Source organism: Epinephelus lanceolatus, chromosome 24 (assembly GCF_041903045.1).
Source record: "Epinephelus lanceolatus isolate andai-2023 chromosome 24, ASM4190304v1, whole genome shotgun sequence".
Lineage (NCBI taxonomy): Eukaryota > Metazoa > Chordata > Actinopteri > Perciformes > Serranidae > Epinephelus > Epinephelus lanceolatus.
Window position 1 is genome coordinate 3,819,852 of NC_135757.1, and position 13,249 is coordinate 3,833,100.

General features: G+C 39.3%; 1 protein-coding gene across 1 annotated transcript in view; it reads right to left on the reverse strand.

Moving 5' to 3' along the window:
• Nucleotides 1-11,823, reverse strand: part of LOC144461887 (uncharacterized) — a 128,683-nt gene extending 116,860 nt beyond the window's left edge. Inside the window, exon 1 of the mRNA XM_078165699.1 lies at nucleotides 11,405-11,823. The gene's annotated coding sequence lies outside the window, so the exon portion shown is untranslated. The remainder of the gene's footprint in view (nucleotides 1-11,404) is intronic.
• Between the last annotated feature and the right edge of the window lie 1,426 nt (nucleotides 11,824-13,249).

Here is a 13,249-nt window from a genome sequence, read left to right on the forward strand (position 1 = left end):
CCAATTTCAAAATAAAATAACATCAGCATGCACTGAGGAACGTGAGGAGAAAATATTGTGTTTATGATTTAAAATAACACAACAGTGCATAACCGAACACATTTTTCAATACCATAATCACTTCATTACAATTTTAATTTTGTGTCACTGAGCCTACAGACATAACTACATAAATAAAATGGTGAGAACAATATGCCCTATTCATTCAGTGTTTATCCAACACACTCAATACATGGACATGCAATGACAAATTGTCATTAACTTATTACGTTATAGAAAATGATTAAAATATGGACTTACCCATGTTAAAAAAAATGCACTCCGCCGCTATGTGGGCAGGGGTGGTAATTGCAACCGGTTTTCTGGTCATTGTTGTAAAAGAACGGGTCAATGACCGAGAATATCCGGTTAACGTGACCCCTGGTCCTGTGTGACTCAACAATGGCTTGTTTTTTTTTTTTTTTTTTAAAACTTAGTTGACCTCTAATCTTCAATTTTTAGGATGTGTAAAGTGGCAGAATGCTCCGTGTACCAGTGGTGTAGTCTTAGTTATATGCAGATATATCCTGGTTCAGCGTGTCTGATTTAGCGCCATCTATAGCAGTAAGGTTGCAGAACTGAAACTCCTTTGAGTGTTAAGCGTGTAAGAGAAGTACGGTGGCCGATGCACCTGGAGTCATTCGTGCTGTGATTGGGGGACGACCCGTTAGGGTTTAAAAGGTGTGCCAGATGTTTCGTGGGCATCTACTGGACGTCCTTTCTGGGCACTCTAGGAACATCAAAATATGACGTTAGCTATTTAGCTATTCCAGTGAAGTTTAGTGTAATGTGCATCGGCCATCCCATGTGGCCGATGCACTCTGGGGGGAGGCATCCACTTAAGACATCCTGTTATGGTTTGAAAGGTGGACGTCCTTCCGGGCCTATTTAGTGGTTCTGCTAAAGTTTATTTATACGTTTTTCTTGGGATATTACCCCCCTCCTAATGGATCTTATACGCTGTCGCACACTGTTGCACTCAGTGACATGTTCACACACACTTTATTTTGAGTCAGTGCCACAAACACTATCCTGCTGCCTGACACTCTTATTACAGCACTGAATGTGGATCAATCCGCCACTGTAAATAGTCCCCAACAAATGCACTATGACCTTGTGTTTGCTGATCAGCACACTTAGCTAACAATCATTATCTTGCTGCTAACACATCTAATGAAAACACATGTAGGAGCTAGCATCAGGCTGGACTGTGTGAATTATGATGTAAATGACTTTCTAGATGTTAAAATGATTAAATTATTCAGAACAAATAAATGATTTACACCTTCAAAGATATTCTGCATGACAACATGTGTCAGATTGTCCTTGACTTGATCTCAGGTAGCTCTCTCCTCTTCCTCCAGCGCTCCTCCACGCTGCAGCCTGACACGGCTGATTTGTAACAAAATCCCTGCACCTAGGAATCAAAAGTGTAACAGCTCGCAGCGCTTTCTCCGCTCTGCTCCCGCCCTGACAGCCATAACCACACAGCACTTTAAGGTAGAGCAAGGTACACCCCTGCTGTTTTCTCAACGGCAGACTGTTTGAAATATGAATGAGCAGCCAGTCTATACATCATGTTAGCTGACATGTTGTATTAAAATTTATGAACGACTTCATCAAAAAGCACTTTCTGCCAGACAGATTTGCCCTGACATCAGAGTTACATGGCTGGTTGGAGCCTCGGATAAATGTGTGTGTGTGTGTGTCAATGGCTAAGTGTGAAATTATGTGTACTGTGAGCTCAGTGTGTTAACTTGCGTGTGCACTATGTGTGTGTGTGTGTGTGTTGTGCTTGAATTCAGGGAATCTGCAGCCTCATGAACCGACGTAAGACTTTTGGTGAATTTGAGAATTTAAGACGCAGCATGTGTTCGGCCTCTAATTTCCAGGGCTGGTACCTGCGGTTATTCCACAGGCTAGTTAACAACATGTCGAGCAGGAAATCCAAAGTGTGGGATCATTTTGAGAAGGTGAAGGACGAACCCAAGGTGATATGTAAACTCATCTTCATTGGTCGACTACAAACGTGACGTATCATCTGAAACAGTGGATCAAAACAAAAAAAGCTAAAAGCTGCTACATGAACTACTAAAAGTGAATAAAACTCAACAGGAAATCACTCAGCAACGAGTTAGTGATTCAAACTGACAGCAAAAGTGTGTGTGTGTGTGTGTGTGTGTGTGTGTGTGTGTGTGTCCCACCAGCCCCTCGTCAGTGTTTGGGTTATGAAATAATACCTGTCATCTGCCGACTGCTGAACCCTGAAAAGGGGGCAGGTTTTCCAGGTCAGGCCGCCATCTGTCAGCGTAGCCCTCTCCTGTTCCTGCACATTAGCACCTGATTGGCTGGAACCGGCACGGGGTGGGCGGGGCTACCACCCCCCCTGCAGGGACCCAGCGGAGGCAGTCACATGCGGACACACTAACAGTCGTAGAGGAGTGAAGTGGACAACATGCACACGTGCTCACGCTGTGCACGCTCACAAATGTGTGGACGCTGTGTGGACATACAAGTGTGGAGACACACACACACACACACACACACACACACACACACACACACACACACACACACACAGGTCAATGACATGTTCATCTATATGTGCATGTAGAAGATCAGGAGATCAGGAGGTAACAGCAAAGTACGACATTTCTTATAGTCTTGACTATGACATCTTGTTATGGGCCGACCTCCCAGTGATTTCATTTGTTCTTGAACAGCATACATGATGGATGTCAAAGGTCAGATCTGATGGAGATGGCATCTTTGGGAATTGCCAAAAAGTCAGTTCTTGCTCCCTTTTTTGGTCATTTAAAAAAATTAAATACAAGGGACGTGGTGGAATTGAGTGTTACAAGGAGAGTTTTAGAGTAACATAAAATGAAAAGACATACGGGAACTTGCGTGTACCATGTTCTTTCATTATTGTTAGTTAAGAAGTTAATCTGTCTTGATTCCTCATTAGCGCTAGTTTTTGTTTGTAATAAATACAACAAATATAATAATGTAAAAAATGGGACACACCCAAAATCAATATCTTTATTTTATTTACAAAAATAAAAAGTTTATCAGTACTTCAGCAGCAGTCTCGCCTTTTTGGAAACCAGGAAGTGAGACAGGAGTCCTTTGATTATCACTGACTCCTTTTATAGCTTTTTTTCTGAATACATAACAGAGTGACCAAAGTCAGGGCCACATCTTTAAAGGACCAACATTTTCATAAAAATCAATATTTCAAAACAAACATGAATATGACAGTATATTTTACATTGATGTTATCAGTATGCGCTGTTTGTTTAAGATTTTGAAGTCTTTTAACACATTTTTTTGATTGTTTAAAGTTTTGAATTCTCGTCTCTGACGAGGCTGTTTTCTGGCACAAGGCAATTTTAGAGATAAAAAATGGTAGAAGATCAAAATATTTTAGAAATCATATTCATTTGATATACATTGAACAGAAACTGTGTTTTAACTTTAAAAAGTGAGTGTCCGGCTGCCTTAAAATTTTTAAGTTGACTGAATTTGAAAAGACACGTTGAATAATTTCAAAATTACCTCAACTTATTTTGTCAAATTCAGTCAACTTAAAATTTGAAGGCAGCCTGGACACTTACCGTTTTATTTCATACACTAAAAAAAAAAAAAATATTTGTTCCAGGTTGCCATAAAGTTTTAAGTTGACTGAATAAAACAAGTTAAGGTGATTATGGAATTTTTCAACACAAGTTTTCAAATTCATTCAACTTAAAAATGTAAGGCAGCCCAGACACACTTTTTTTAAGTTAAAACAAATAGTTTTTTTTTAGTGTATATGAAACAAAAACGGTAAGTGTCCAGGCTGCCTTAAATTTTTAATTTGACTGAATTTGAAAAGAAGCATTGAATAATTATGAAATCACGTTAACTTGTCTTCTCAAATTCAGTCAACTTGAAATTTTAAGGCAGCCTGGACACTTACCATTTTGTTTCATATACACTTAAAAAAAAAAAAAAAAAAAAAAACTATTTGTTTTAACTTTAAAAAGTAACTGGGCTGCCTCACATTTTTAAGTTGACTAAATTTGAAAAGACACATTGAATAATTATGAAATCACCTCAACTTATCTGCTGAAATTCAGTCAACTTGAGATTTTAAGGCAGTCTAGACACTTACCGTTTTGTTTCATACACTAAAAAAACAATTTGTTTTAACTTAAAAAAGAAATTAAATTTTTAAGTTGACCTTAATTTGAAAAGACACGTTAAATAATTACAAAATCACCTCAACTTATCTTCTCAAATTTAGTCAACTTGAAATTTTAAGGCAGCCTGGACAGTAAACATTTTCATATACACTAAAAAAAATATATATATTTGTTTTAACTTAGAAAGGTTAGTGTCCAGGCTGCCTCACATTTTAAGCTGACTGAATTTAAGAAGATAAGTTGAGGTGATATGTAATTTTTCAACGCATCTTTTCAAATTCAGTCAACTTAAAAATGTAAGGCAGCCCAGACACACTTTTTTAAGTTAAAACAAATCTTTTTTTTTTAGTGTATATGAAACAAAGAGTGAGTGTCCAGGCTGCCTTAAATGTTTAAGTTGACTGAATTTGAAAAGACACACTGAGTAATTACAAAATTACCTCAACTTATGTTTTCAAATTCAGTCAACTTGAAATTTTAAGGCAGCCTGGACACTTACCTTCTTGTTTCATATACACTAATTTGTTTCAACTTAAAAAAGTTAGCGTCAGGCTGCCTTAAATGTTTAAGTTGACTGAATTTGAAAGGACACATTGAATAATTCTGAAATCACCTCAACTAGTTTTCTCAAATTCAGTCAACTTGAAATTTGAAGGCAGCCTGGACACTTACCATTTTGTTTCATACACTAAAAAAACTATTTGTTTTAACTTAGAAAAGTTAGTGTTTGGGCTGCCTCACATTTTTAAGTTGACTGAATTTTAAAAGATGCGTTGAAAAATTACTAAATCACTTCAACTTATCTTCTTAAATTCAGTCAACTTGACATTTTAAGGCGGCCTGGACACTAAACTTTTTGTTTCATATACACACACACAAAAAAAAAAGTTAGTGTAAGGGCTACCTTCAATTTTTAAGCTGAATGAATTTGAAAAGACGCGTTGAAAAATTACATAATCACCTCAACTTATCTTCTTAAATTCAGTCAACTTGAAATTTTAAGGCAGCCTGGACACTTACCTTTTAAAGTTAAAAATAATACTTTCTTTCAACAGGGTGTCTACAGATCTAACCAAGTTAAATTTAAGACTTTTTAAGACCTTTTTAATACCACCTTATATCCAATTTAAGGGTTTTTTTGGGGAGTGAGGACCTGATTCGTCCCAGTTCTCAAGAATGGATAAAAGTATTGCTCATTTCTGACGATGTATGAAAGAGTTTTTGTACATTAACACAAATAAATCAATGTGTGCAGGACAGTTTGGCTTTTTCTAACCACATATGGACACATGGATGAAATGCCAAAGTGCACATACAATCAACATCACATGAAGTACGAACAGAAGCACACACAGATACAAAGTTGACGATTGGATACAGAAAAGATGTGGGTCAAAGCAGATTTGATTGGATGCTGCTTCTCTCTGTAACTTCCCTGTCGGGGCACACGTTAGTCTGAGGTGCTACATGCATATCTCATTATACAACTGTACGTTTTGATTCGACACAGTGTTGTGCTGTATGCGGTGGAAGCAGGTCACACACACACACACACGCTAGCTCCGGGCAGAAAGAGACAGAGAGACAGTTTGTTTTTTGACAGCTGGCGTATTCATTTTTTCCAAATTCCATGAAAAACGTGGTTTGAATCTGCGGCTGTGTGTGTGTGCACATCTGAATCTTTGACTCCTTTATTTGTTTTTCAGAATGTATTTGTTAATCTTTACACCCCTAAGACTCACAGACGGTTACGACGGCATCAGAGCGCACAAGTGCGAGCGTACACTCCTCTGCATTTGATTGACAGGTGCTCTGTGGGGAGGTAGTAGAGGCAGAAACACCTCAGCGCAGAGAGCCGAGGTTAAACGACAGATAACTGTGCTTGTTATTATTCTGTAATGTATAAAAAACAGAGGCTCCATCCATTTCCTGCTCTCTCTCCTTCCCTCCCTCCCTCCCTCCCTCCTTCCCTTGCTAGTTCAGCTGTCTGGTCAATGGGACCGGGGCAAGTAGCCAAGCATGTACAGCCAAGCCTTCCCTCCCCCTCCTTCCCCTCCACCTCCCTCCCTCTCCCCCCTTCCTCTCCCATCCAGACGGCCTCCTGTTCAGCTGTGCCGCTCGCCGCAGGTTCCAGCCAGGTCAGATGTTCAACACGAGCGACAACATGTTCGCTCCTCACCGCTGTTTACCGCGCCTGGCTGTCAGCTCCAATACAGATATTTCTCGGCTCACGGTGAACTCGCGATGATCTCGCTGCTAAGTTTGGGACGTGGCCGGTTTGGTGACAGCGTTTACGGCATGAAATCTCTCAACCAAAACCCAAACTAATGAAGTCCTGCTAATGAAACATGAACTCACTGCAGGTTTTATAGAGCTTCAGTGGAGACCTTCCTGTGTGGCTTCACATTCAATAACCTGTAACGTCAGATTTACAACATTTCTCATCGTTTTTGAATCAGAATTTAGACTTTAACTTATATTTGCTGTCCTGCTCTAGTTTGGAGAACGTGAGACAGCAGTCGTCAGCTCTCTGTCACGTAACGTCCCGTTACAGTCACATATGAATCCACTGACCTTGAAGTCCAGGCGTCACAGGTTAACGCCACCCTTCCTGCTGCACTTGAAGATTCCTTAGCTTCGTGCTCCACTACTCACATACCTGGGTTCACGTGTTCTTAGCATGTAACAAAAGCTTTTGTTTCAACAGCGCTGTATGAACGCAGATCTTTGCACGGGAAGTAGGTGACGAACTGTTCTTTTCTTCGCTCGCTCAGAGTTGGATGGTCGTTCGGTCGAGCTAAGTTTTTCCAGTGTTGGTTAAAGGTGGAGTGGGTTTAGCATTAGCTTGGCCGACAGTGGCTACCTCTATCTTTGGATGGTGGTTCGAGAGGTGAGCCCTCATGTTCGTCATATTCCTGGAGTATTTTATTCTGATGTTATGCTCGCAAACTGCATGTGTCATGTCCAAGTCCTTCTTTCCTTCTGATGTTTGGTGCAATTTTTAATTTCTTTCTCCGGTGTCTCCATTTTTGTTTTGATGAACTTGAGCCAAACGCCGCTGACTGAGACCTCTGCTGACCTCACCAGGAACAAAGACATCAGCACCATCTAGTGGACTAAAAAAAGCAACTGATTTTATTATTCTAGCACCAAAAGCTGTATTAAAATGCGCATTTGCAAAAGTTAATAGTGTATATAAAAGAAGATACTTGGCATCCTTGTATCGATACGATATCGCCACGCAAAATATCACAATGCTATGCTGTATTGTATTGTAATTGTATGTATATCTTGCGGTTCCACACAAAATCAGCAAAATGACATCATTTGATTTTGCTTTGTTCATGTACTCTGACTTTTTACATCTCGGAAACACAGGTGGTGGAAGGATCGAGAACGACAAAGTTAAAAGCAAAATTGGACTTAAAGGTTAGCAGTCAAGATTTTATAGCACAACAGGTGTCCTACCCATGGGTGGATTACTGAATTGGCAGACTAGTCACATGCCCAGAGGCTCAAAGTGTCAGGGCCCCCCCCGCCCCCACTCAGCCTTAACCTATAAAATGTCACTCAAATTGACACATACCGACCAGGAAGACTCATATCAACCACAAAGAGATGCTAAGGAACTGCAAAAAGGGGCCAAACAACATAAAAAAGAGGCAAAGTTGAGTGTAGTTGAGGTGGTGGGGCCCAGTGTCTCATAATCCGCCCATGGTCCCAACATGTTAAAATGCAGACACACAACTTGGACTGATCTACTGTATATCTGACCTATCTAACTATGTGTCTTTTCTATTATAAAATATGTTATTAAAAAATATGCAGTTTTGTAGCTTTCAAACAGCTTTCAGGTGTTTTAGAGAAAAAAAGGGCGTCCTGTTTAAACTGCTCTGGCCTGCCTACTGTTGCTGCTTCCTCTGCAAGCTGCTTCGCAACCTGCCTCCTCCCCAGCTCCTCCTGTTACTGTGTCTGACTTATCAATGTCATTTCTGTTTGTCATTGATGCTGCTCTGTTGTGTGCCCGAGGGGTCTTTGCTGCTGCTCTCCCTGCCTTAGGTTTTACATGTAGCTGCATGGAAGAGCAGAGAGGTGTGCTCTCTCTGCCACAGGCTTTCCTTGTTTGCATGTGGAAGGGCAGAGAGGTGTGCTCTCTCTGCCTCAGGCTTTCCTTGTTTGCATGTGGAAGGGCAGAGAGGTGTGCTCTCTGCTTTACGACTTTTCATGCAGGCGCATGGAAGGGCAGAGAGGTGTGCTCTCTGCTTTAAGGGAGTGATCACACTGAGATGAAACGCTAAAAACGCGACGCCAGTAAAATCATTGTTTTCCTATGATATGGCGCGTCTGACCAGTGTTCAAGCGTCTTTTGAGACGGGTGTTTTTCCGGTGTCTTTTTAGACGCGCGAAGACGCTGAAAAGTTGAAATATTTTCAACTTTTTTAGCGTCAGGCGCCAGTAGCTAGCGCGCACTGAATAAGCGCTTCCAGCGTTTAAAGCGTCTCATTTCTGTGTGATCACCCCCTAAGGCTTTTCGTATAGGCGCATGGAAGAGGCTTTCTGTGGAGGCCTAGAAAAGGCAGAGGCCCCAGTACAGAGCCATACCGCCTAATATAATACTGCAAATGGAAATAAAGCTTCTTTGACGAAAGTGGTCCTGACTGAAATGTAGGATTGGCAAATGTCTGAGGTCACTTGTTGACATCTGAGCTGTCTGTCAGGTGCAGCTGAAAGCTGAGGAGGAAGCTAATAACTAGACCTTTAGTTAAAACTCAAGTCAGACAGGTTAACAGTAGTATTTAAACATTAAACCTTCTGTTCAACCCTCTTTGTGGGAGGACAGAAAAGACATGTCTTTTACTGTATATTCTGTTTTTTGTTGCCATGATACTGCACACTTTTTGTCTTTATTGAAGATTTGATTTGATTATTTTGTCGAATCATTCGTGTTAAGGTGCTCTCAGTTAGCTCAAAGCTGAACTGCATTCTTCAAATTCATATGAGGAAGTAACTCTTCTTCTGTGGCTTTAAATTGTTTTCATGAGGCTCTAAGTGCCTGTTGGTTGCGAAACTCACATTAACTGACACTCAAACTTCCAGCTGATAGGAAGAAAATGTCAAACATGCAGGAAGGGGCTTCAGAAAGTAATGTTTTCCTCCTACAATGACACACTGCACATTCTGTCTGTCTCCCTCTCCGTCTCCCTCTCCCTCTCTCTCACACACACACACACACACTGCAGTGGTGGCCTGTGCGCCCCAGTCAAAGGTGCAGGGCTGCCACGCTAGCCGCCCAGGTGCAGAGCAGATAGGGTTGCAGCGCGTAAACGGCTAATTCCGGCACGGCTGTGGGAACGCCAGCTGCCCCCGTATTTCTCAAAATCTGAAATTGTTTTGGATTCGCGCGCCAACAGAAGGACTCGACATGCAAGAGTGAAAGCAGCTCGTTTCCTGTGTCTTCCCACGTCAATAAAATAACTGCTCGGTACCGTGGCAAAACCTAACTTCTGTTCCCCAGCTCACCCCCCACCGTCTGCCCCCCCTCCTCCCTGTGTTTGATAGATGATACCGAATGTATTTGAGCTTTATCAAAGCGGGAGGACTGGAGCAGAAAATATGCATATGTTTGACCATTAAAGCCTCGCACAATATTGACTGTACTTTTCCAGGGAAGTCAAACGGTTCCAGTGCATTCCTGCTCAATGTATGCAACCTTTAAACCGTCTGCACACTTGTTTCTGCAAATGAGACGGCTCGCAGTTTGAGTCGTAACGATCTGCACTTTCCACACAGTCCATGCAACCTTTACACCTCTCCAAACTTGCCTTTGTTCGGCAGAGTGCAAACACACTTTTGAAGCTCATTTCCAAAACATGACGGAGTCTCTGGAAAACCAAATGATTATTAGGGTGAGCACATACAGTGGCTCGAGGTGAAAGGGCTCTGTTGTTAAAAATCTGCAGCAATTTGCTTTAAAAGTTGTGTTCAGTGTGAAAAGAAAGCACCACAGTACAGGTCCAGATAACAAAGATTTTTTTAAACGATCAAAGTTACTTTACTTTCCAATGACCATTTCTGTATTGTTTCTATATTTTTCCTGTAACTATTTTACTCATAATTATTATTATAATTAATTACATTTGTATTTGTCGTATATAATAAGCACCGTTTTATTTATTTTTTATTTTTATATTTACATTTATATGATCCAGATTTTGTAATTTTAATACTTAACTTGTCACATAATTATATTTGTTTGTAATTTATCATTTAGTTTTAACGTAATCATTAGATTTTTTAAAATTATTTCTTGTATTTTATTTTTTATTTGTAATATATCTTGTTTTTAAATGTTTTATGTATTACTATATTTACATTTATATATATTTTAGATTGTCATTTTAATACTTAACTTTTATTATTATTGTTTTTGTTTGTAGTTTAACCTTTTCATTTTCTATATACTTAATTTTTTAATGTATTATTACATTTACATTTTTATAATTTAGATTTGTTCATGTTATGTTTAACTTGTCATTTAATTTTCTACGTAATCATTCAATTTTTTAAAATTATTTTCTTTTATTTTGTTTATTTGTAATTTTTTTTCAGGCATTATTATATTTACATTCTTTTATTTATTTTGCCATTTTAATGTTTAACTTGTCATATTTTTATTTTTTGTTTTTTTTTTTTAATATTTTTAATTATTTTATTATATTTTATTTATTTGTAATTTATATTATTTTTATGCATTATCATATTTAAATTATTTTATTTAGATTTTGCCACTTTAATGTTTAACTTGTCATATTATTTTTGGTTTTTAGGATTTTAACTTTCTATGTAATTATTGCATTTTTTTAAAATTATTTTTCAATTTTTTTCATTTGTCACATTTATAATTTTTTTCCTACATAAAGAAGTGCAAAAAAATCTATTTTTTTTTAAACATTATATTTGCTTCCTCCTGTAAATAAATGTCTGTCACATAGGTTCAGTGCTCGTCAGACAGTAACACATTAGCACCAACACCTGAGTCCAAATCTGAATCCCGTGTTGTCGTTTTAATCCCCAAAGATCACATGGAAACTTGTTGAGACACAGCTAACTCAACAGCACAACAGATGCGTCAACATTCAACACTGTCGATGACACTGCGTGGCAGCAGAAACACAAACCGACTGTTGATGTCATCTCTGCGGCAGCTTGTGAGATTTTTGGCGGGCAGATGTTCTCCGTCAGGCGTCGGTCGACCTGCGAGACGAGATGAAACAGTTTGGACGCCGCCTGACCTGCGGAGGGAAAAGGGCTGCGAGGAGGACGCCTCGTCCCGGTGGCCTTCGGGAAGATTTGGGTTGTAGACGGATGGATGTGGACTGAGATCAGCAGAATGGCATCTGCTTTACACACCCACACACACACACATAACCACACACACACACACACACACTGCTGAGATATTAGTATTCAGAGCAGAGCTGCAACTGAGCAGCTTTTCTGTGTATTTGTTCTTTTTTAAGCAACGAGGGAGCAAACTCACTTAACTTCACACTATCAATTCCCCTTAACCTCTCGGACTCTAGTTTCATCGTTACAATCTCATTTTCTTCAGCTAAACACTGTTTAAACATTTACATCTTTATTTGATGGTAAAGTTTCCAAGAAAAACAAAAGCATCAGGCTGAATTTTCGGAGATAAGTGTATGAAAATGTTTTACCTTAGAAACAACGAGGCAGCTTTTAAAAATGGGGACCCTGCACATTTTCATGGACAAATTCCCAAACTTTCCCATGACTTTTCAAGGATCCATAATAAAGATTTCTTTTTTCTTACCCTACTTACCCTGCATTTTTTTTAATATATCAGATTCAAACTCTATTGAAACATAATTTCAGCATGCCGGCATACAAGAGGGAAGAGACATACCCAGGAAGACGATGGCGAAATGTTCGTGGAGGTGAAGAAAACACGGTCACACATCGGCAAATATTAAAGCTACGTCAAGCCGACGGCTACAGAAAATGTATTTGCTGCTTCTATACATCATGTGAAAAGTTATCCATAGATGATTATTGTAAAACTTTCATTATATGAAACAGAATTTCATGACTTTTCCGAAAACTTTAAATGATTTTGGATAATTTTGAGACATTTCCAAGCCCAGAAAATGTGACTGTGAAATTCCATGACTTTTCCAGATTTTCCATGACTGTAGGAACCCTGTTACGCATCCTGAAGCAAGTTTCCATCCTGAGGACGTTCAGTATATCTACAGTAGTTTGCATAGTATTTCCAGGAACATAAACGCAGAGTAAACCTATCTTAAGGAAGTATCTAATCAGGAAAGACGACATATGACTGCTGGTTCACTGTGGTCTTTATAATGGACTGATTTTAAGGTTCTTGTATTTGTTTTTAAAGCCCATACACCGCAGTATATTGCTGAACTTCTCTGCCCCGACTCCAACTCCCGACCTCTTAGATCCTCCAAACAATGTCAATTAACTGTCCCATGATCGAGGCTGGTGGGTAATGTAAGGGTAAGGGAGATTGTGCCTTTGCAGTAGCTGCTTCAGACCTCTGGAATAGCCCTCCACTCTCGATCCATTGCTCCACCTACATTTACGCTCTTAAGACGAATCTTAAAATTCTCAATGGCCTTTGGTTGTTAGTAGTGGTTTCAGTATTTTATCATCCCTTTTGTTGTTAATGAAATGAAAATGAAAAACTGTGCAAAACTGTGTCTCTTTGTTAAAATGTTATGTATACTTTCCTGACGTCTGAAGCTAATTTAAGGATAAATTTAAGGGCATTCCATTGATATTAAGCATGATGGTCGATGTGTTTTTCGTCAGGAGTACTGTAGCATTGGAGGAGCTTCGTCATGTTTGAGAGAACGACCCTAGTGATGTCATCAGGGTTATTTTCTTCATGCGTAACAAACTGGCGGCATGGACTTTAGTCTGATTAAAAAAAGATGCTATTAATTTGCATCTGCAAAATCTAGACAGTTGAGTTTTAT